General features: G+C 39.8%; 1 protein-coding gene across 4 annotated transcripts in view; it reads right to left on the bottom strand.

The window, feature by feature from the left end:
• The window catches only part of Stk33 (serine/threonine kinase 33), a 182,879-nt gene that overhangs the window by 143,677 nt on the left and 15,735 nt on the right, over positions 1–23,467 (bottom strand). The window contains exon 1 of one of the 4 annotated variants that reach the window (XM_045145755.1): positions 7,031–7,081. The exons of the other annotated variants lie outside the window; for them this stretch is intronic. The gene's annotated coding sequence lies outside the window, so the exon portion shown is untranslated. Of the gene's footprint in view, positions 1–7,030; positions 7,082–23,467 lie in introns of those variants that run through there. 4 annotated transcript variants of the gene reach the window in all.

The raw sequence follows: 23,467 nt of genomic DNA on the forward strand, positions 1-23,467 counted from the left end.
CGTGCGCCACCACACCTGGCTGACTCTCCATATTTTCAATTCAAGAGTCATTCTACTACATAGTTCTCTTTCTAGGCATACTTTTCAGGTAAACTAAAAATTTCACTTTTAAGAACAGAGAATAGGCTGTAGAGATGGTTTAGTGGTTAAGGCACTTCACTGTGAAGCCTAAGGACCCAGGTTCAATTTCCAGTACCCACATAAACCAGATGTACAAGGTTGTACATGCGTCTGGAGTTCGTTGGCAGTGGCTAGAGGCCCTGGAACTCACTCACACTATCTCTATCTCTCTCTCTCTCTCTCTCTCTCTCTCTCATAAATAAATAAATAAATAAATAAATAAATAAATAAATAAATAAAATATTTTTTAAAGAACTGAAAAACAATCCTTATATTACCAGGTGATAGAGTGACCTCTAGTGGCAATTACAAAAATTACTCAGCAAGCTTTCTGGGAAGTCTTTAAGTTATAGCTATTACCTACGAGGTTGCTAAAATAATGTTTCAAACACTGATAACAAGCTAGGCCTGTAATCACAGCTACTGGGGAGACTGGCAGGATATTGTAAGTTTAAGACCTTCTTGGGCTACAGAAACCAAGGTCAGCTTGGAAAACTTAGTGACACTATCTTAACATAAATCATTTTTTGTTTTAGGTAGGGTCTTGTTCTAGTTCAGGATGACCTGGAATTCACTATGTTGTCTCAGGCTGCCCTCAATATCAGTGATCCTCCTACCTCTGATTCCTGAGTGCTGTGATTAAAGTCATACGCCACCACACCCAGCTCAACATAAAACTTTTTTCATATTTTATTTATTTATGTGAGAGAAAGAGAAAATGGGCATGTCAGGGCCTCCAGCCACTGCAAATGAACTCTAGATGCATGTTCTCCCTTGTGCATTTGGCTTACAGTGGTCCTGGGAAACTGATCCAGGGTCCTTAGGCTTTGCACACAAACGCCTTAACCATTAAGCCATTTCCCCAGCCCCAATATAAAACTTTTTAAATGGAGGAGTAGACATATAGCTCAGTGGTACAGAGCTTGCCTACCATGAACAATTCCCTAGGATTAATTCCCAGCATAGAAAATAACACCAATAACAAAATTCATTTCTTTTATATTTTTATTTACTCCTTAATTTCAAATGGGAAAACACAGAATAGGGTTCATACTCACTTCTGTCATTTTCTAGCTGTGTAATATTGTTTCCCATCTACAAAATTGGAAAACTAATATGGCCTAGATCATGGGGTTAGTACAGAGATCAAGTGAGTCAAAATATGAAAGTATCCATAATTCTGTGTGGTACATGCTTCAGTGCTATAAAGTTATTTATTTTTACTTCTGGCTGTAAGAACTCATGGCTGGTGGGGCTGGAAAGGTGGATCAGAGATAAGGGCACTTGCTGTGCAAGCATGACAGTCCCCAGCACCCAGGTAAAATGCAGGGTGTGGGCGTGCACATTGTAACCCCAGTGCTGAGGAGAGCAGGGACAGGAGACTCACTGGGCATGTAGCTCAGCCAATCTAACCAAAAAAAACAGCAAGCTCCAAATTCAGTGAAGGATTCTGTCTCAAGGAAATAAAGTGGAAAAACAATAAAGAAGGATCCCAGTGCTCTCCCCTGGCCTACACATGTGTGCACAGAAGACATGTTCATACATCATACATACTACACACACACACACACACACACACACACACACACACACCAACCAAAAAAAGAGGAAGGGCTGGGGAGATGGCTTAACAGTTAAGGTACTGGCCTGAAAAGCCAAAGGACCCAGGTTCAATTCCCCAGAACCCATGTAAGCCAGATGCACAAAGTGGTGAATTTGTCTGGAGTTCATTTGCAGCAGCTCGAGGCCCTGGCATGCCCATTCTCTCTCCCTCTTTCTATCTGCCTTTCTCTCTCCCTCTCAAATAAATAAATTTTTTATATCCTTTAAAAAATAGAATAAGGGTTGCCGGGTATGGTGGCGCACGTCTTTAATCCCAGTACTTGGGAAACAGAGGCAGAAGGATCGCCGTGAGTTCGAGGCCACCCTAAGACTCCATAGTGAATTCCAGGTCAGCCTGGGCCAGAGTGAGACCCTACCTCAAAAAACCAAAAAAAAAAAAGAACAAGGGGCTGGAGAGATGGCTTAATGGCTAAGGAGTTTGCCTGTCAAGCCAAAGAACACAGGTTTGATTCCCCAGTACCCATAAAAGCCAGATGCACAAGTGGCACATGCGTCTGGAGTTCGTTTGCAGTGGCTAGAGGCCCTGACATGCCCATTTTCTCTCTGTCTCCCTCCCTCTTTTCTCTCTCTGCTTGCACATAAATAATTTTTTAAAAAAGAGAAAAAATGTTGCTATAGTAAAAACATAATTTCAGAAGACATGAAAAAACAACAAGTGTCTCTATAGAGCATATTTCTTTAGAGGTTCAGCTATAATAAACCAAGATAGCACTAATTCATTTAGTTTTCCCATTCCCAAATATATATGAACCACACATGAATATAACCAAAGAGGAGTCAAAAGCAAGCAACTATGGCTGAGAAGCACTGTGTGGAAACACAAGGATCCCTCCATGCTGTCCCCATACGAGCATGGGAACATCGCATGCTCTCCCAAACCAAAGTCAAACACAGCTCCAAACCACACGGTCCTTTCCAGGCTCTGAACTCCTTCTCTACCTCATGCCTCTAAACAACATATTAGCACCTAGCTATGCGCCACATTAATCACTGGCCTTGGGTTATCTGAATCGTCACATGGTGTAAATTTTTTTCTTATTTTTTTCTACAGTTAATTTGTTTACTCTAGTTTTTGATTGTTAGTCTGTTGTTGGATGGCTGGTTGGCTTTTTAGTTAGTTTTGAGATGGTTTCATGTAGCCAGACTGCCTCAAATTCTTGACCTTCCTGCTTCAACCTCCCACGTGCTAGGATTACAGGCATGAACCACCAGGCCAGTCATCTGACACTTATTTATGTCCTAATTAAGCTTATGCAACAGGACTCTAAACCTTTTAATAGTATACTACTGCTTCTTAGCAATATATTTGACTAGTGACTATAAAATGCCTCCCTACAAAGTTAATAGTATCTTTTCCCATGAAAAGTACAAATCAGCAATTATTTGCAGCTGACATAACTGTATATAAAATTGAAAACTATCTATAATTTCAAGATACTTCTTCACTACAAAATAATTGCCATCTCAATGAAATGGCATGTTTGCATCATAAAACAATATGACCACTCAAAGAAAAAACTAGAATTCTTAGTTCCTTCCATCACTGTCCTGGAACACCCTCATTCATTTCAGAACTTCATATTTTTTATTCTAGGAACATTCCAACTTGAAATTAAAAGTTGCAGTTCAAGCTGGGCATGGTGGCACGTGCCTTTAATCCCAGCACTTGGGAGGCAGAAGTAGGAGGACTGCCATGAGTTCGAGGCCACCCTGAGACTCCATAGTGAATTCCAGGTCAGCCTGGACTACAGTGAGACCCTACCTCAAAAAACCAAAAAAGAAAAAAATTGCAGTTCAGTTATTTAATATATGGATATGCTTATTAAAATGACTTAAGTATTCTGTTAAAAACTTATTCGTAACATTTACACATATTTAGTACAAGAGAAAAAAAAGGAGATTTATGTAACTTGAATCCTAAATTGTAAATACTGTTTTATATTTATAAAATCACAACAAGAATAACTACAAAAGTGATATGCAATTTGAACAGAGGATATCCACATTGTAATATATTTCTCTCTGCCACTAAAAGTCACTAGCAAATGCAGCATTGTTAAGATATTTATTTCAATGTAATATAAAAAAGAAAAAAAGAGCAGGTTTAAGCCGGGCGTGGTGGCACATGCCTTTAATCCCAGCACTCAGGAGGCAGAGGTACGAGGATCGCCATGAGTTCAAGGCCACCCTGTGACTCCACAGTGAATTCCAGGTCAGCCTGGGCTAGAGTGAGACCCTACCTTGAAAAAAAAAAAGGAAAAACAAGAGCAAGTTTTTAAAAAAAAAAGATCATCTGTATTTGGAAATATACAAATAATAAATCTACTTCTTGTGGCACTTGCTATTTCGCTAAGTACAGTACCGTAAAACTTGATCCATCGACATTTGCCCGACGCATTCCAGGAAATTCGCTCAAGCAGCAGCAGGTCAGGGCCGCCGCCACGGGGGGAGCCCATTCTCCTCCACGCCCTCTGTAGGCAGACCGCAACCATGACGGGCAATGCTCTCTGTTTTTCTTGTACTGAACCAGCACTTAGAATCAACCAGTCCTGAATCTACTGGGCTGGCAGAAGTTACTTCTACCAAAGACATGAGAAAGTAAGTAAGGAAAGGCAAAGGCTGAAAAACAATGTTACTTGTCTAAATTTCATCTCTAGAAGAACAGGGTGACATACACCTGTAACCCCAGCTACTCACAAGGATGAGACAAAAGGACTTTAAATCCAAGGCCAAAATTTAGCAAGATCCCATTTATAATTAAAACAGAGGGCTGGCTGGGGATGTAGCTCAATGATAGGATGCTTGCCTAGCACATATGAAGCTGAGTTCAATCCTCAGTACCAAAAAGAAAGAAAGATGAAGAAAACTTATGGATTTGCAAGATATAAGCATTGAAACAGAATAAAGCCAGATGGTCAGAAGGCCCAAATGATGACTTCTATGAGTTTGAGGCAAGAACTCTCAACCTGTCTTCACATTTTACTGAAATTGGCAAACTGGTTCTCAAATGTACTGATAAAGGCAAAAGTCCCATAAAAGCCTAGACAGTCTTGCAAAGGAATACAGTTGGAGGACTCGTACTTTTTTGCTTCAAGCTTTACTACAAAGCCTTACTAGCCAAGACAGGCAGTATTGGGGTGAGGAGAGATAATCAGCAGTTGAACCAAGACCAGTTCTTTACAAAGGTGGTAAAGCAAGCCAGCAAAGAAGACGTTTCAACAGATGGTACTAAAGTAACCCTGTATCCACCCGGGGAAAAATAAATGGGACTTCAGTTCCTGTCTCACACCACACACAAACAGTAACCTGAATATGCTACAAATAAAAACTTCTAGGGGAAAAAAAAAAAAAACAGAATTATTTCCCTGACCCATGTTAAAGGTTTCCTAGAACATGGAAAGCATTTGCCATGAAAGGGAAGTTGGCAGACATTGCTGCATCAAAACTGAAACACTTCTGTGCCTCTAAAGACGCCATTTAAACAAATACATACGTGATTCAGATCCTGGAAGATAATATCCACAATTAAATTAAATTAAAATAAAATAAATTACATTGAAAGAATTTCTACAACTCAGTAATAAGAAAGAAATCTATCTCATTTCAAGAAAAAGGCAATTGGGAAGGGATTAAAAAAAGAGTAATGGGATGATATGATCAAAATATATCATGTATGTGAATAAAATTGTCAAAATTAAATAGACAAAGGACATATGAATGTGACATAGAAAATGAACCATGAGTTATCATTGGAGTCTAAGTCCAAGGCACAATGAGGTATGTCTACACTCTCTCCAAAAGGAACAAGACGACAAGAGGAGCAGTAAGAACCCAAGCTGTAGATGGGGGAGGATCAAGTGGGAAATCACTTTGGGAGTTAGTCTTGTTTTTATAAAGTTAAACAGCCATTCTATAAACAAGTAAATCTAATCCTAAGAATTTAACTAAGAAGATAAAAACATATGCTTACAAAAAGACTTATAGAAATATGCTCACAGCAGCTTTACTTGTAAGGATTAAAATTTACAAAATAATATGGAAACCAAGGTAATATGACTCCTCCAAGAATTAACAAATTTTGGCTGGGCATGGTGGCGCATGCCTTTAATATCAGCACTAGGGAGGCCAAGGTAGGAGGATTGCTGTGAGTTCAAAGACAGCCTGAGACTACATAGTGAATTTCAGGTCAGCCTGCGCTAGAGTGAGACCCTACCTTGAAAAGAAGAATAAGAAGAAGGGGGAGGAGGAGAAGAATTAGCCAGGCGTGGTGGCACACGCCCTTAATCCCAGCACTTGGGAGGCAGAGGTAGGAGGATCGCCGTGAGTTCGAAGCCACCCTGAGACTCCATAGTGAATTCCAGGTCAGCCTGGGCTAGGGTGTAACCCTACCTCAAAAAAACAAAAAAAAGGGGGCGGGGCTGGAGAGATGGCTTAGCAGTTAAGGCATTTGCCTGCAAAGCCAAAGGATCCCAATTCAATTCTCCAGGACCCAGGTAAGCCAGATGCACAAGGGGCTGCATGTCTGGAGTTCATTTACAGTGGCTGAAGGCCCTGGCATGCCCATTCTCTCTCTCTCTTTCCTTCTCTTTCTCTCTCTCTCTTAAATTAATTAATTAATTAATTAAAGAAAAAGAAGAAGAATGAACAACTTTACAATAATGATCCCAACAATACCAACATGGATAGAACATTGAACAAAGAGCAAAAAGATTAATTTTTAAAGTAACCAATGACTTCAAGAAGATATAAATGAAAAGCTAAATAAAATAAGGATGAAAATACAGGATTTACATGAGCAAACAATAGATCAACAATCAAAAACAACAGATTCTGAAAAAAATCTTAGAAATGAAAAGCTCAAAAAAATTAAAAGATTTAATGAAAATAATCACCAGTTGTCTAGGTTAGCTTATCAGGTAGGATATATGGGTTGGAATATAAGATGTAGTCTGACATTCAGACAATAATAAAGAAAAAATAAGAAATTATAGCAAAAACATTCAAGGCCTATGAAATACGAAAAAACAAACAAGAATTTTTGCATCAAAGAGGTACAGAGATTGAGACTACAGGCACAGAATGTTTGTGTTATTAAGTAATCACAGAAAAATTCCAAAGCTAGAGAAAGTTTAGACATACAGGTATAAGAGCATTTAGAATCCCAAATAGACATAGACAGGAAAAAAAACATTCAAATCATATTATAGTTAAAATGCGAAGAGTAAAGTACAAAGAAATAAAACCTCTGAGGCTGTAGGAGAGAAGCGCCAAGTGACTCCCAGCAAACCTGTCAGAACAGCCGCAGGCCTCAGCCAGGTCCTATGGGCCAGGAGAGCATGGTCAGCCTGAGCTGGAGAGAGACCTACCTTGGACAAGAAAAAAAAAAAAAAGATGGAACTGTTAACTGTCGATAACAAACTCACTACATAGTGAATTCCAGGCCAGCCTGAGCTAAAGTGAGACCCTACCTCAAAAAAAAAAAAAAACCTGGTGACCTCAATTCCCCACTCTTATTAAATTATCATCAAGAAGCTTCTAAGTTTAACTGTATTTTAGATCAAGTGGTCATTTACACCTACTGAATACTCCATTCAACAGCTGAGGAATATATAGTCTCTCAACAGATTGTGGTACTTTCTATAAAAATAAATCATACCGGGCTGGAGAGATGGCTTAGCGGTTAAGCGCTTGCCTGTGAAGCCTAAGGACCCCAGTTCGAGGCTCGGTTCCCCAGGTCCCACGTTAGCCAGATGCACAAGGGGGCGCACGCGTCTGGAGTTCGTTTGCAGAGGCTGGAAGCCCTGGTGCGCCCATTCTCTCTCTCTCCCTCTATCTGTCTTTCTCTCTATGTCTGTTGCTCTCAAATAAATAAAAAATGAACAAAAAAAATTAAAAAATAAATAAATAAATAAATCATACCTTAGACTACATAGAAATTCTTAACAAATACCAACAAATGAAATAATTTCTCATATATTGCTAGAGCATAATGGATAAGCTAGAAATCAATAGAAAAAGAAACTACACAGATACATAGAAATTGAACAAATAACAAAAACGCTTCATGATATAGATACAGGGAATGACTTTCAGAATAGGACTCCAATATCTCAGGAAATAGTAGCAAGAATTGGCAAGCAGGATTGCATCAAATTAAAGAGTTTATACACAGCAAAAGAAATAACAAAATGAAGAGACAGCCTTTGGACCGAGAGAAATCTCTGCCAGTTATTCATCTCACAAAACAACATAAAAAGAACTCAAAAAATTAAACACCAAAAGATGAAATAATCTGATGAATAAATTGGCAAATGAATTGAACAATCTCAAAAAATAAGTATAAACAGCCAATAAAAATAGTTTTGAAATGTTCAACATCCTTGGCCATCAGAGAAACACAGATCAAAACCATATTATCAGGCTAAAGGGATGGCTTAGCAGTTAAGTGCTTGCCTGTGAAGCCTAAGGACCCCAGTTCAAGGCTAGATTCCCCAGGACACACGTTAGCCAGAAACACAAGGGAGCGCATGCATCTGGAGTTCATTTGCAGTGGCTGGAGACCCTGGAGCGCCCATTCTCTCTCTCTCCATCTGCCTCTTTCTCTCTCTGCCTGTCATTCTCAAGTAAATAAATAAAAATAAACAAAAAATTAAAAATAAAATTTTTTTAAAAACGTATTACCTAGCTCCAAAAGGAATCAGTCACAATACAATAGATATGCCTGTATGCCCATATTTATCGTGACCAAATTATGAAGTCAGCCTACATGCCCATCAATAGATGAATATATAAAGATAATTTGGTATAGATGGACTAGTGAGATGGCTCAACAGCTAAGGCACTTGCCTTCGAAGCCTAATGCTCCAGGTTCAATTACCCAGTACCCATACAAAGCCAGTTACACAAAGTGGCACATGCATCTGGAATTCTTTCACAGTGGCTGGAGGCCTGACATGCCATTCTCTCTCTATCTCCTCCCTCTCTACCTCCCCCCCACCTGCAAATAAATAAAAATCTTTAAAAGATAATCTGGTATAAGGCTGGGGAAGTAGCTCACTGGTAGAGGGCTTGCCTAGAGGCCCTGGATTCAATCTCCACTAGGACAGAAATAATAATGATGTGGCTAATGTGATGTGTGTACACACTGGAGTAATGTATTATTCACCCTTAATGAAGTAACAAATTATGTCATTGGCTAAACATGATGAACTTAAGACCATCATGCTAAGCCAGATGCAGAAAGACAAGGATCACATGCGAAAGTGAGATTTTTAAAAAGGCATGAAAATAGAAAGGAACTATTATCAAAAAAGATGAGGATTGGAAGAGGTAAGAGAGGGAAGGGAAGATGAATACGCTCAACGTACCTAATACAAATACATACACACACATGTACAAATGTCACCAAGGGGCTAGGTGGTTAAGACACTAGCCTTGAAAGCCTAATGACCTGGGTTTGATAACCCAGTATCCATATAAAGCCAAATGCACAAAGTGACACATGCATCTGGAGCTCATTGGCAGTAGCTAGAGGCCCCAGGGCACAAATTCATTCATTTTGAGTTTGAAGCCAGCCTGAGACTGCAGAGTGAGTTCCAGGTAAGCCTGTGCTAGAGACCCTACCTCACAAAAAAGTCACAGTAAAATCCATTATTCTACACAATTAATATATAATATTAAAAAGGGAAGTAACCAAAAAAGGTAACTCACCTTCATTCTACACCCTACCAAAAAAAGAAAACACTGCGGAGATGTTAACAGATGGGCAGATCAGTGGGTGCCGGGGCACGGCGAGGGAAGGGCGTAGCACGAGAGCTCCACAGTGACGGGAGCGCCAGTCTCGTGATTCGGGTGAAACTACCCATATACTCAAACTGAATGAGTGAATGAATAACTGATAAAGTCTATAAATTCTATGATATTGATGCTCTGTTACAGTTATACAAGACATTCATGCTAGAAAGATGTAAAGGGTGTGTAGGTCCTCATGTACATTATTGTGTAATATTCTATAAATCTATAAACATTTAAAAATAAAAATATGAACAACCATAAGTACTTTAAAAGAAGGTTAAAATTGTAGTTAAAATTTTTTAAATAAATTCTATGCTCAGATAGCCTTGCTGGCAAATTCTACCAAACATTTAAACAGCATTTAAAGAAATAGCACCAATTTTACACAAACTTTCAGAAAATAAAAAGGATCATTTCTTAATACATTGACATATTATGAAAACCAAAGGCACTGTATGAAACACATGACCACATCCTTCTGAAAGATGCAAATTTTCTTAAGAAAATTTTAGTAAATCAAATCCTCAACACATAAAGTGACAATTAAATGGCTTTAATTTTTAAAAAATTAAATGACAAGTGGTGGTGAGGCTGTGAACAAAATGGAACCCTCGTACATTTTTGATAGAAATTTAAAATTGCATTCCTATTATGGAAAACAGTTTGGAAGTTCCTCAGAAAGCTAAATATATACTGACCACATAACCAGCAATTCCTTTGCTAGGTACTACATAAAGTGATTGAAATTAGGAGTTATCCGCCAACACAGATAACCTTATTATTCACCATAGCCAAAAGGTGGAAAGAGCCCATATGATTAAATAAACAAATTATGGTATATTCACAGTGAAATGTTATTTAGCTGTGAGAAGAAATGAAGACACTCTAAACCATGCATGAATGACCCTTCAAAACACAACAGGACAAGTATCATGTGACTAAGTAAGACCTCTCAGGCTGGAGAAATGGCTTATCAGTTAAGGCCCTTGCCTGCAAAGCCTAAGGAACCAGGTTTAATTCCCCAGAACCCATATAAGCCAGATGCACATGGTGGCACACATATCTGGAGCTCTTTTTCAGTGGCTAGAAGCCCTGGAACATCCTTTCTCTCCCTCTCCCTCCCCCCCCCATAAATAAATGGAAAAATTGAAAATAAATAAATAATAGAAAAATTAAACTTAAATAAACAAATAAGAACTCTCTAGAGCAGGTACAGTAAGAAAGCAGAAAGTAGATGGGAAGTACCAGGGGCTGAGGAAGAGGGAAGAGCAAGGAATTAAGGGTTTCTAGCTGGGCGTGGTGGCACACTCCCAGCACTCAGGAGACGGACAGAGGTAGGAGGTTTACTATGAGTTCAAAGCCACCCTGAGACTACATAGTGAATTCCAGGTCAGCCTGGACTAGAGCAAGACCCTATCTCGAAAAAAAAAAAAAAGAAAAAGAAATTTATTTGGAAATAGTAGTGACTCTATGAATACCACTGATGAGTGAAAAATAGTTAAAATGGCAAATTGCATCTTCTAGGTAGAAAGCATGTTATACGTGTCTCACCACAATTTAAAAAAAAAAAGCTAGCATCGTGACCAAGCAGGAGGGTGCAATTCACCAGTTATAGACTAAAAGAAAGCCCATATCATCATCTCAACAGAGGCAGGCTGAGGAGGGCGGTAGAGACTAACTCAAGAAATACTTAGAAGCTTAGAAGCATCCTACGAACTACCTTCCCCACCAAGAAATGGAGAGCGTGATGGTCCTGTAACTGCCATCGTGACTGGGTTGAGAAACACCACATCAGGAAAGCACTCTTGGGGGGGGGTGTGATGTTGCTTCCAGAGACCCCATGTGGGGTCATGTAACCAAACAGAGGAGAGGGGAAATTTTTAGCAACAAAAAACTTTCTAAATGTGAAATAGCCAAAAATTCAAAATAAAATCCGCAACGAGCTGGAAATGGTTCTGGCAGTGCTCACCCGGGCTGCTTCACACAGCCTCCCTGCAGCCTGGGCTCTGGACACGCAGCGCGCACGGCCAGGCTGCGCCACACAAGCTCCTGAAACTCCTCGGCTCGGCCTGGAGACTATGAACTGCAGTGTCTTACTGTGCAATGTACAGCTGTCTACAGGTATGGTAACAAAGGGTTTAGTTATGAAAGCCAATTTTTGTTTGTTTGTTTTTTGTTTGTTTGTTTGTTTGGGGGGTTTCCAGGTAGAGTTTCACTCTAGCTCAGGCTGACCTGGAATTCACTATGTAGTCTCAAGGTGGCCTCAAACTCAAGGCAATCCTCCTACCTCTGCCTCTTGAGTGCTGGGATTAAAGGCATGTGCTACCATGCCTGGCTCCCAAATTTTTTAATATGTTCCTACCACTATTCCTCAGCATGTAAGTATCAAATTAGCATACCTCTCGATAGTAATGCATTAGAATATTTGATTTTAATATTTTTTTTTATTTATTTACTTATTTGATCGGGAGAGAAAGAGGCAGAGAGAGAGAAAGAGAGAGGATATAAATGACTGTTCCTGGGCCTCCAGCCACTGCAAATGAACTCTGGACATATGCACCACTTTGTGCATCTGGCTTATGTGGGTTCTGGGGAATCGAACCTGAGTCCTTAGGCTTTGCAGGCAAGTGCCTTAAACACTAAGCCAGCTCTCCAACCCAGAACATTTGATTTTTTAAAAACTGCTATTTCATTTGCTAACTTGAGTTTCATTTTAAAAGGTTATTAGAGCTGGAGAGAATGCTTAGTGGTTAAGCACTTGGCTATGAAGTCTAAGGATCCCAGTTCAAGGCTCAACTCCCCAGTATCCACATAAGCCAGATACACAAGGTGGCACATGCATCTGGAGTTTGTTTGCAGTGGCTGGAGACCCTGATGCATCCATATTCTCTCTCCCTTCTCTTCCTCTTTCTCTGTCTGTCGCTCTCAAATAAATTAATATATATATGTATATGTATTTAAAAGTTATTAAACAAATTGTGGCTTTGGATTAGGACAAATTTTCAAATAGTTTCTGAAATGGTCCTAAAATATATTTCAATCATTGTGTACTGCATATTTGTGTGAAGCAGCATGTTAGCACTGATAACCTTGAGATCAACATATCCTTGAATTCTGAAAGATGCTCAAAATGCTTTTGGTCCTTTGTTTTGCACCATCAACAAGAAGGTAGCCACAAGAGTAAGTGTGCTCTGTATTGAACCCAGGGCCTTGAGGATGCTGGGCGCTCTGCCACTGTGCTACAAAAGAGCCTAACTCCATGTAGTTAGCCAATAACTAACTGACAACTAACCTCACAGGTGGCATGGGAAATGTCTGCAGGGCAGCAAACAGGGACAGGGAACATGAAGAGAACCCTCGCAGAGGAAAGTGGAAGGAGAGCTATGGCTTCCTAATCACTGGTGACAGCCCCTCACGCCCAGCACAGATGGAGTCTGGGAAGCTTGCGGGTTCATGCTCATGACCTGCAGGGACAACAGAAGCTGTCTGTGCTATGAGGTGGCCTCTCTCTTTCCAGCCAATGAGACTCTGTTCTAGGCCCTCAGGATTTTGTCTCCTTTTTACTTTCCAGAGTATTTGATGTTCATGAAGCCATCTAACCTAATAAATAAATGAGCCTGAAATCCATTTTTAAATTAGATAAAATTCTTACATGTTACTACCTTCCTTGTTATATGTATGCCACAATCTGTGTTATTTCAACTGTTCTGTTGCATGAATATTCCAGAGGCTAACTTTCTCATACTGAATAATAGTAGCAAACATTTACCAAATGTCTTCTATATGCCAGGAATTGGTGTAGTGCTTTGGGGATACTGTCTCTCTTATTCTTATAACTATCGAAGATTGGATCTACTACTATTATTATTTGCACTTTGTAGATTCTGGAACTAAGAAACAGAGAAGCTAGGTAATTTGTAGAAGGTCATTCAGCTAATAAATGAAGGCTTCAAACCAGGAAATCTACTGCCAGACCAAACTCCTAACAGTAATGCTATAAAAATGAAGCCAGCAGTATTAGTTTCATCAAGTCATGAAAAACTGTTGGATGACTTAACCCTGAATCAGTGCAGAAGAATTACTCTACCTCCACAGATTAAATTTTTCAAATCAGACATTGGCTGATTAATTACAATAAAATGATCTTAAACATCATTTCCTGCTGTCCTCAAACTGAGATATAAAAACTTCTCATGAAAAAAATCTTAAGAAATAGACTTAAAAGGTATGTTTCCAGACTTTCTTATTCTGTGACAGAGAATTCAATCAGTGACAGAACTTTATGTATAGGTACCACCTTGGGCACCAGAAATTCAAACTGAACCCACAAATATGATCTCTTCTCTTACAGAACTTATATTCTAAGAGAATGAAGAGGGAGGAATGGACAAATAAATGAACACAAAACTGCTATAATGAAAACAAAGACAATGAGGTCTCAATATAATCAAAAGTGCCTCTAAGAAGATGATATTTAAGTGGAAAGCTAAGTTACAAGCATTTTGAGGGAGCCAACTTACACAGACTTAATAATTCAGCATTTTACAACATAAAATTATAGGTTAGGGGCTAGAGGGAGTTCGGTGGACAAAGCCCTTGCCATGTAAGTGGGAGTACCTGAGTTTGGATCCCCAGAACCCACACTGGAGCTATAGGAGACAGCTGTAACCCCAGCATTCCCATGGCAGGAAGAGCAGTAAAGGAACCTGTGTCATTTCTTACAGCTGCGGGTAACTCTACAAGTCTCTCAAAGTTAAAAGTTGCTTTTAAACAGCATAAGACTTAAGAGGAAGGGACAGTACCTATGTAAGTACAAGGGTAGAATACTGTGGGTGAGAAGTTTCAGTGTGGTCAGGGGAGGGGACAGTGGGGCGGAGGGAGTGGGGATGGTAACCAAAGCTAAATACATCATGAAGATGCAATAGGGAAGCCCACTGCTTCGTTAGCTCATTTAAAAGTATAATTTAATACTGAGGAGACTCAAAACTTGGTAAAAAAAAAAAAAAAAAAAAAAGTCAGGCATGGTGGTGCACACCTTTAATCCCAGCACTTGGGAAGCAGAGGCAGGAGTATTGCCATGAGTTCAAGGCTACTCTAAGACTATATAGTGAATTCCAGGTCAGCCTAGGCTAGAGCAAGACCCTACCTCAAAAAATAAATAAATAAATAAAAACGGCTGAAGAGATGGCTTAGTGGTCAAGGCGTTTGCCTGTAAAGCCAAAGAATCCTGGTTCAATTTCCCAGGACCCACATCAGCCAGATGCACAAGAGGGCGCACGCGTCTGGAGTTCATTTGCGGTGGCTGGAGGCCCTGGCGCGCCCATTCTCTTCCTCTCTCTTTCTCCCTCTCTGCCTCTTTCTCTCTCATAAATAAATAAATAAAATATATTTTATATATATATATTATATATACATAATTTAAAAGAGAGAGGGTGAGTGAGTTCGGGCAAAAGTCTCCTGTGAAGGTAGACAGCGCTGCGCTGAGCAGGCACGGGTACAGGGGAAACCGTGGTGCTGCGGTGGGATGCCTCCCAGCAGTTGTTGGTCAGGGAGGTCAGGGAGGGCACAAAATGAATCCAGACTGCTGCCAATGCTCTCGGCTCTTCACCAGAACTAGACGGTGCCTGTTCCTGAAGACACCACATGCTCTGGCTGCAGGACACTGAGAAATCAAGCTGGAACTGAGTCAGGGTGCTGTCGTAGTACTGGAAGGTGCTGCTGGGGAAAAAGCAACCAACAGTCTTGCCCACCTACACAACTGAGCAAGCCGGCAAGGCGTGCACACTTGTCGCATGACTGTTACAGGGTGACTACCTTCCCTCTTGTTGCACCTGACACCTCCTGCACAGAAGGGAGCCCGTGCCTGACCCCAGAAACCTACGAAAGCTGACGCCTGAGAAGACCGCAGGCCCTAGCAGGTCAGGCACTGCTATTATTTAGCTACATGGACATGCTGTGCTCATCAAGTGGCCCTCTGAATGCTTGTGTTCATTCTCAGCATTAGACAGAGGAGCTTCTTTTTGCAGATGACAGTGACTACTGGAGAGATTCAAAAGTAACCAAAGTTCTGAGAATTAGTGGCTGCTTAAAACTCAGTGTAAATGAGACGTCTCTACCACACCCTCAGAACACTGCAGAAGACCACAGAAAGAATTTACGAGCCAGAGGATGGGTGGAATGTCTTGGTATGCCATCTTGTAAACATGAAGTGGCTACTGCATTTATGACCCTTCAGTAGCCATCACTACCTGCACCAGACCTGCCATGAACATTTTGACATGGATTATGAAGAAGGGGCAAAAAAATACATGAAAATAGAAGAGGGGCTTAATCAGAAAGAAAGAGTTCAATGGAGGGATGGGCTGGGAAGCTGGGTGTCAATCAGCCAGCCCTGCTCTAATGGGACTTTGATCATAGGCAGGCAGCAGGGAGGTCAAGAGCTCACAGGTCTATGTGATGATGTGAGATGACACATTTAGAAGAGAACCAGGGAGGACAGAAGTCCCAAACCTATCTAGTACAGAGTTAACAGAAAGCACTGTAATGATACAGTATGACTGCCCACTCTTTATTCAGAAAGTCTTTGCCAAGACCAATATGTTGAAGGGTTTCCCCTACTTTTTCCTCTAGCAGTTTCAGAGTTTCAGGTCTGATGTTAAGGTCTTTAATCCCTTTGGACTTAATTCTTGTGCATGGCGAGAGAGAAGAATCTATTTTCATCCTTCTGCAGATATATATCCAGTTTTCCCAACACCATTTGCTGAAGAGGCTGTCTTTTCTCCAATGAGTATTTTTGGGCATTTTTATCGAATATCAGGTGGCTATAGCTACTTGAGCTTACATCTGGGTCCTCTATTCTGTTCCACTGATCTACATGTCTGTTTTTGTGCCAGTACCATGCTGTTTTTGTTACTATGGCTCTGTAGTATAGGTTAAAATCAGGTATGGTGATACCACCAGCCTTATTTTTGTTGCTCAGTATTATTTTAGGTATTCGAGGTTTTTTGTGATTCCAAAAGAATTTTTGGATTGTTTTTTCTATTTCCATGAAGAAAGCCTTTGGAATTTTGATAGGGATTGCATTAAATGTGTAGATTGCTTTAGGTAAGATTGCCATTTTCACAATATTGATTCTTCTAATCCAGGAACAAGGGATATTTCTCCATTTTCTAGTGTCTTCTGCAATTTCTCGCTTGAGTGTTTTAAAGTTCTGATTGTAGAGATTCTTTACTTCCTTGGTTAGGTTTATTCCAAGGTACTCTTTTTTTTTTTTTTTGATTCAATTGTGAATGGAAGTGATTCTCTGATTTCATCCTCTGTGTGTTTGTTGTCAGCATATATGGAGGCTACTGATTTCTGTGTATTTATTTTGTATCCTGCTACATGGCTGTAGGTTTTTATCAGCTCTAACAGTTTGTTAGTAGAGTCTTTAGGGTCCTTTATGTATAGAATCATGTCATCTGCAAATAATGATAACTTGATCTCTTCCTTTCCAATCTGTATCCCTTTTATGTGTGTCTCTTGCCTTATTGCCATGGCTAAGACTTACAGAACTATATTAAATAAATGTGGGGACAGTGGACACCCTTGCCTTGTTCCAGATTTTAGTGGAAAAGCTTCCAGTTTTTCCCCATTTAGTAATATGTTGGCTGTAGGCTTGGCATAAATAGCTTTTATTATATTGAGATATGTTCCTTCTATTCCCAGTCTCTGTAGGGCTTTTATCATGAAGGGATGTTGGATTTTGTCAAATGCTTTCTCTATGTCCAATGAGATGATCATGTGATTTTTGTCCTTCAACCCATTTATATAATGTATTACATTTATAGATTTGCATATATTGAACCATCCCTGCATCTCTGGGATAAAGCCTACTTGGTCAGGGTGAATGATCTTTTTGATACACTCTTGTATTCTGTTTGCCAATATTTTGTTGAGAATTTTTGCATCTATGTTCATGAGGGAGATTGGTCTGTAATTTTCTTTTATTGTTTTATCTTTGCCTTGTTTAGGTATCAGGGTGATGCTGGCCTCATAGAAGGAGTTTGGTAGAATTCCTTCTTTTTCTATTTCCTGGAAAAGCTTAAGAAGCAATGGTGTTAGCTCTTCCTTAAAGGTCTGGTAAAATTCAGCAGTGAATCCATCTGCTGCCCACTCTTTATAGTCATTATTTATGTGCCCAACACAATAAAAGTAAGCATAGAAGCTGTAGTTTTGGAGAAAACATTTTGAAATCTTTATTAATTAAAGTGACTTAAACCTGCATTCTAGATTCTAAGAAACAGAAAATAGCCAGAAAAAAAATCAAAGATCTTTCAAGAACACATCATTAATCGGAATATGAGAAGAACAAATCAAACTTAGTCTTAACTCAAATTTTAAAAACAAAATGGCTTCTAATAGACTTCACTTGTCATCACACTATAAGCAAAATAAGTTTGCTTCTGCCAGGCCCCCGCCTTGAGCATGTTCAGCCAGGTGCATGCACCCATTGTTTTCCAATGGAGCTACAAGTGTCCTTTCATAACTATCTGGAACCACTCAATGGCAAGAAAAATATAAAGCATTGTGTCATGCAGGGGCTGTCTTCATGCTCACATTACACTCTCTCTCCCAGTTGCAAAGGCTCTGCTAATGAAGCACACTCACCCTCTATTCTCTGCAGGTCTAAGAGCTTACTTTAGTGTACTTCATATTATATATACACAAAACTGCCCTTTTGTGATTTGGGGAATAAACTCTATAGCAGTAGAACTAGTAAATCCATTTTCATGTGGTAACTTTCGTAAGCAGGAATCATGTCATCATTTTAATAAAGGTTAAACGCCTCGGTGTCTCTCCAGGAAGTTCTTCCTGTAGTAGTGTCAGTTTTCGTTAGGAATCAAAGTTTCACTCTGCTGATTACTTACACACAGACATGACTTACTCAAGTCAGTCAACTGTGCCATAACCGTCTCCTTGCTCCTCTTACACAAGGTGATTGCAGTGCCTCTGGAGCCCTGCTGAAAGAAAAGTACTCACAAATTTCTAATTTATTACATATCCATACTTAGAATAAAAAAGCTTCCATATTGGTAATTTACTCTTCCAAAAGTGACTTTCATCATACTCATACCAACTCCCTACTTTCTTATTTAACATATAAAATGAGCTTATGTATGTATTATTCATTATATCAAAGTTATTCATTATATCATTATTATAAGAGTAAGATATTAGAAAACTTTCAAATGCCCTTTAATGAGGGGCTAATTAAATATATTGTGGTATAACCACACAGAATACTATGCAACAATTAAAACTGAAGACAGGGCTGAAGAGATTTCTTAGCACTTAAGGCACTTGCCTGCAAAGCCAAAGGACCTAGGTTTGACTCCCCAAGACCCACATAAGCCAGATGCACAAGATGGCACATGCATGCAGAGTTTGTTTGCAGGAGCTGAAGGCCCTGGTGTGCTCAATATCTCACTTTCACTCTCTCTTTCTGCATCTTTTTCTCTCTCAAATAAATAAAAAACTTAAAAAATTAAAACACTTTTTAAAAATTGAAACAGGGGCTGGAAAGATGGCTTAGCAGTTAAGGCACTTGCCTGTGAAACATAATGACTCAGGTTCAATTCCCTAGTACCCACATAAGCAGATGTTCAAGATGGTGCAATCATCTGGAGTTCGTTTACAATGGCTGGAGGCCCTGCTGTACCCATTAATTCTCTCTCTTTCTATCTCTCTCTCTCTTTCTCTCTGTCTCCCACAAATAAGGTAAATAAATATTTTTTTAAGTTGAAATAATCTCCAGACATTTTAGGCAAAAAGTATAAGACAATACCTATAGTGTACTAATATTTGTGAAAAAAGAGCAAAATTTTTTTATCATATAACATGTTTATATATATTTTTAAGATATATCATTTTGTGGTACTGAGGATCGAACCCAGGGCCAGGTCCCTTGCACGCTAGGCAAGTGCTCTGCCCCTGAACGATGTCCTCGGCCCCTGCATATGTAGTGTATATACATGTACACGGAACATCCATGACAAGTGCTCATTATTTGCTTCCAGGAAGGTACAAGGGTATCAAGAAGACAGAAACAAAAGACAGATTTGACACACAGGCCCTGCTAATTCTAAATTATGCACTACATACAACTATTATTTATTCAAAAAATGATTAAGGGCTGGAGGGATGGCTTAGCACTTAAGGCACTTGCCTGCAAAGCCAAAGGACCCAGGTTCAATTCCCCAGGACCCATGTAAGCCAGATGCACAAGGTGGTGCATGTGTCTGGAGTTCATTATCACCAGCTGAAGGCCCTGGCATGCCCATTCTCTCTATATATGCCTCTTTCTCTCTCTCTCTCTCTCTCTCTCTCTCTAAAATAAATATTTAAAAAATAAATTTTAAAGCAATAAATAGTGTAACAGTTACATGCAGAGGCTCTGTAGATAAGGTTTAAGACTCAACTTAGTTTAAGTCCCAACCCTGCCATTTACCAATATGTAACCTTAGGCAAGTTCTCTGAGTTCCATTTTCCTCATCTTGAAGTAAAAATAGTTACTGTGAGAATTAAAGCAAAATAAGTGAAGAAAACAATTCCCACAGGGACTGAAATTATTATTATTATTTAATACTGTCTTCTATATAGTACTGCAGACTTGGAAATTATAAACTTAGGGCCATCACTAAGTCCTTTTTTTGGACTTAATACTTAGACAATTTCAGAAGAAAGTCTATCCTGAAAGAGAGCTCTCTGCCCCTAAAGGATGCATCCATACTAAAGAGAAAACATGAAACATCCCCTTTTTGGCTCATCTCCTGGCACAATAGCTTGCATCCGTTGAAAGCTATCTTATCTCAATGGAGAGCTGTTTGGGAAGCGGAATGCATGGAATCTTCCTCCTCAAGCCCTGAGCACATTTTGAGCACTTAGTATTTTATTTCAAGATCAGGTCTAATCATCTCATATGACCAGTAGTCCTTTAGGAAGATGTACTTCATCTACCTGGACATGTATTACCCCTGGTCAGACCTGCAATGAACTGTGGTGCCATTTGAAGCACTAATATAGTGCTCTACAATCCAATTAGTAAGTGATTCTGAAAACACAATTTTCCAAAATGACCATAGTGCTCCCACTTCCTACCCTCAAATATAGAAAGCACTAACTGAATGTCTGTACTATTTATAGATCTTCCTGAAATAAACTCACAATAAACCAACAGTTTTCAATTGCTACTCCCACAAAAGCTCTTTATTGGCTTGATTTTGAAGACCAAACAGGGGAGTATTTTTTTCAAAAAATCCATGTGATCAATAAAGTAAAAAGCATTTGCATGATAAGAGATCTTTATAGCATATCTCTTGATATCCACTTATAACAACAGGGACAATGGACAACTAAACCATACAGATCAGTTACGTAAACAAATGTGCACATGAACATGTGAGTAGGGCAGGGCTATGGCTCAGCCGTGGAGTGCTTGCCTGAATTCATGAAGCCCTGGGTTCAGTCCTCACCACGACATAAGCCAGGCAGAGTGCTCCGTGCCTATAATCTTAGAACTTGGTAAAAGCAGGACGATTAGAAGTTCAAGGTCATCCTCACCATATCGAATTTGAAGCCACGCTGGGTTACATGAGATCTTGTCTCAAGGAAGAAAAACCACTTTTCGATGCACATGAACACACACACACAAGACTAGACATGCAGGGCTAGGGAGATGACTCAGTGAGTAAGAGTGCTGGGTGTGTAAGTATGAGGGCCTGAGAATGCTGGAGACCACCTGAGTTCAATTCCCCAGCATCCTTGTAAATAGCCGGGTGACTACACGTGTCTGTACCCGTCCTGTGGAGAACAGAGACAGGAGGGTCAGTGGGGCTTCATGGTCCGCTAGTCAGAATGAAAACAGCAGTTTCAAGTTCACGGAGAGACACAGATAATCAATAAAGAATACCCAGAATTCTCCTCTGGCCTCTACACACATGTTCATGTGACACATGTATCTGAACATGCACATGCATGCATCAAACACACACACAAAGAATATATATGCAGTGCCAGGTGTCAGAGTACATGCCTGTAATCCCAGTGCTCAAGACACTGATGTAAGAGGATAACAAATTTGAGGCTAACCTGAGCTATACAAACAGCTCTATGCCTGGACTATAGAGCAAGATCCTGCCTCAAAAGAAAAAAGACAATCTTCACCATCTAGTCACTTCACGCGACAGGTGAAATTCAACTTGTCAGTATGTCCACTGAACTAAAAGTCATGTTGCAGAAACTATTACTACCAGCATTCACTCACTAGGAAACAGCTAAGTGGGAAAGGCTCAAACTCAAGAACCTTCTGCTTCCATATGACATATCTTGATATGCCTACAAGAACAACCAAAATTTGAAAACATAAGATCAATGCTACCCAAAGATAATAAGAAAAATGGGAGAGGGTAATAAGATAAAATGTCATCAAGCTATTCAATGTGAGAGAAATTAACAACTCTATATGCTAGACCATCACCTAAATTATCTGAGATAATCATAATAGGTATATAATATAACCTAATTTCCTGAATTTGCAGTAAGTGTAGTTACATTAAAGCAGTCATATCCTTTTTAAAAAAGGCTACTTTTGATCTCATCTTAAGAATCAAATGAAATTAAAAATAGTAGATGTAATTAACACTGTAGTTTCCCTGAAGATTATAGTAATCAGACATCTTAAACATTCTAGGAATGAAACATTTGATAGAATTAAGAACATGGTACTGAAAAAAATTAGTCTGTAAAACAGAGATAATACAGCAAAGAACAGCTTATTAATAACTCATTCAATTCTGAGCATAATAAACACTGCCATTACAACTTCAACCCACTGGCGGCTGAACTCAAAGAGCTAAAATGCTGCCACTCACTCTGCCTCAAGAATCCAGATCTAATCAGTGCAGTCACTGCCTGCTCTGTTTTTGAATCACAGAATTATTTTAGGCTGAAAGGAATACAGATAGAAAAAAAAATCTGGGTCTCAATCTAGTTTATTTAGCTCTTCAAATATTTGAAAACAGCTGCCATTCTCTCCTTTCCCACTCTAATCCATCTTCTTTGAGGCACATTTCTTCAATGATTCTGTCGGTTGGTTTGTCTCCCTGGCCGACCTGTAACTCACTATGTAGACCAGGGTGGCCTAGACCTTGCGACAATCCTCTCTCTGCCTCCTGAGTGCTGGGATTACAGGTATGGACCATCACGCTCCCTTCTTCAGTGATTCTTAATGTGGGAGGATTGCAGAACAAAGGCCTACATAAAGTGACTTCTAGAACTCCAGCCATGCTCTTTCATGGCTAAGGGCCATCAGCTTAGGTTGTGTCTTGAGGGGATAAATAACTGGTCGTATGGAAGATGACTACAGGCAACAAGACTAAATGAAACTCCTTGAGTTTCTGATTCATGCCTCAACCCTGAGTCATCCAAATAAGGCAAGGCAAGAGGCTGGGAAGACGGCTCGACTAGTAAAGCGCTCAGTGCATAAACATGAGGATCTGAGTTCAGATCCCCAACACCCATAAAAAGTCAGATACAGGGCTGGAGAGATGGCTTAGTGGTTAAACTCTTGCCTATAAAGCCTAAGGACCCACGTAAGCCAGATGCACAAGGTGGCGCATGCATCTGGAGTTCGTTTGCAGTGGCTGGAGGCCCTGGCATGCTCATATTCTCCCTCTCCCCCTCCCTCCCTCCCTCTCCCTCCCTCCCTCTCTCCCTCTCTCCCTCTCTCTCTCTCCCCTCCTTTTTCTGACTGTTGCTCTCAAATAAATAAATAAAAGTAAACAAAAAAATTTTTTTAAGTCAGGTGCACAAGTGTACATATAAATCCAATGCTGTGGAGGCAGAGACAGGAGGATCTCTGGGGCTTCCTGGCTAGCTAGCTTAGCTAAAT

Source organism: Jaculus jaculus, chromosome 3 (assembly GCF_020740685.1).
Source record: "Jaculus jaculus isolate mJacJac1 chromosome 3, mJacJac1.mat.Y.cur, whole genome shotgun sequence".
NCBI classification, from domain to species: domain Eukaryota; kingdom Metazoa; phylum Chordata; class Mammalia; order Rodentia; family Dipodidae; genus Jaculus; species Jaculus jaculus.